Here is a 2033-nt window from a genome sequence, read left to right on the forward strand (position 1 = left end):
TCTTAAACAGAGGTTCCAACCCAACAGGTTGTGAAAATGCCAAGTTTACAGGTTCAGGCTCCATACCACCACCACCACAAACATCACCTCCTTCGACTAATCCTCCTGCTGGTGCAAAACCAGGAACTGAGTTTATTAATTGCGAGAAGTCGTTGAACTGCAGATGGCGTGCAGTAAATACGATTTATTTGCGACGCCCTGATTGGATGGAATTGTTGTCTGATTGTCTGATTGTTGTCTCAAACTTTGAATAGGGGAGTCAGGATTTGAGCCAGTGCATGAGCACTTGTTAAGTACAGAGCGTCCCATATGATATTAGATTATCTTCATGCTTTAACACCAAAATACGCACATAATACTCGAAAAATCCTTGTATTTTCTTCAAGAAAATGTTTATATTAAAATTATACATTTTTTAAATTACTTTTTTTTTAAATTTTCTGATTACTCCCTTAAATCTCAATTTAGAGCTATATACGATCTAGCTAATATGATGTGGTAAACCTTGTAGTTGAACCACCGGCATTAGGGAGTTCAGCGATTTCTCTCTAATTTATAAAATCTGGTCCTAGAAGGTCCTATTTCTGCCACTAAACCAGTTCCTATAGAAGTTCCTAGAGATGGAGTTCAGATTTGTGATCAACATGTTTGTTTTAGGATATCTGCTAAACCAATAGGAATGGAAACTGGATTTTTCTGGAAATTGTGTTTATTAATTTACTGAAAAATTTGATTAAAGAACAATGAAAAAGAGCTCAACTTTCTGGCATTTTAACAGACATTTTTTATTGAACAGACAAATTGTTTAAAGAAAGGAAGTTAACATTTTAGCAATCTTATTTAAAGACTTTCTGTGCACTGCACATTTCTTTATTGAAAATCATTTTTGTGGACTGTAGTTTTTCTATTCCTCATTTTTATAAGTCTCACTTTTGTGAAATTTCATGAAAACTAAAATATATTTGATAAACTAAGTTTCTAATTCTAAGATGACCAGACAAAAGCTGGCTTGTAAGTTTTTTTTTCTATTAGGCAACCTGTGTAAAATTTTAATTTAAAGGGACTGTACAGACGTAATTTTGAGCCAACTTCAAGGGGCAAGTCCAATTCACAACGGTACACTCTAAACTATGCTTTCGGTGCGTTCTGACCGAAGATAAAGTAGAGTTTAGTAAAGCGTGGGTACTCTTGAAACCTTTGTCTGACCAAAGATAAATGAGAAATATTTATTTTTCCAGATGCTGCATTAAAAAATATTTTTTTTTTTTTAAAGTGTGTTGCGAGATTATACTCTAAAGGCGGTATGATGAAAATTAAACACAATATCTTCATCATTGTTACTCGCATTAAGGTTTAAAGGTGGAATAGTACATGTCACATGAATATAGGGTTCCTTAAGGTTTAAAGGGGGAATAGTACATGTCACATGAATATAGGGTTCCTTAAGGTTTAAAGGTGGAATAGTACATGTCACATGAATATAGGGTTCCTTAAGGTTTAAAGGGGGAATAGTACATGTCACATGAATATAGGGTTCCTTAAGGTTTAAAGGTGGAATAGTACATGNAGGAAACAAGCTAGGGTAAATGCAAAGATTTGTAATAAGATTGTGATATTTGAATCTTAGATTATTTGGTTTATCAGAATTCTTAGTTTGAAATATCAAAGGTATTCATTCGTCATTTGCATTAGTTGCAATGGGATTAGACAGAAATTGTTTAGTAATACTAATAACAAATACAAGTTATATTTCTTGAAAACGAAAACAGAAATCATTCCAAAGTTTTCTGGTTACCAGTGTATCGTTTTTAGCGTGTAACCTTTTTAATATATGCTATAATATTTTCTAAAAAGGTTTTGCCAAATCAACAAAAGAAAATTGACAAGGAAAACTGAAATTACAAACATTGTAAAAAAAGCCAGGTAAATCTATTTTTTTCTTTTTTAATGATTTCAAATTTTATGAGATTTTTTTCTGTTGCAGATCTTTCTTGAAGAATAAAAAAGCAATGTTCTGGACTCGAATAAGGCAT

At 32.4% G+C, this 2033-nt stretch overlaps 1 long non-coding RNA gene across 1 annotated transcript; it reads left to right on the plus strand.

Moving 5' to 3' along the window:
• Positions 1 to 987: 987 nt before the first annotated feature.
• On the plus strand, positions 988 to 2033 carry LOC111713041 (uncharacterized). Its single transcript, XR_002767591.1, has 3 exons — positions 988 to 1011; positions 1855 to 1923; positions 1985 to 2033. It is a non-coding gene; the product is annotated as an uncharacterized LOC111713041 (long non-coding RNA).

This window comes from Eurytemora carolleeae, unplaced genomic scaffold (genome assembly GCF_000591075.1).
Source record: "Eurytemora carolleeae unplaced genomic scaffold, Eaff_2.0 scaffold1364, whole genome shotgun sequence".
Classification (NCBI taxonomy): Eukaryota; Metazoa; Arthropoda; class Copepoda; order Calanoida; family Temoridae; genus Eurytemora; species Eurytemora carolleeae.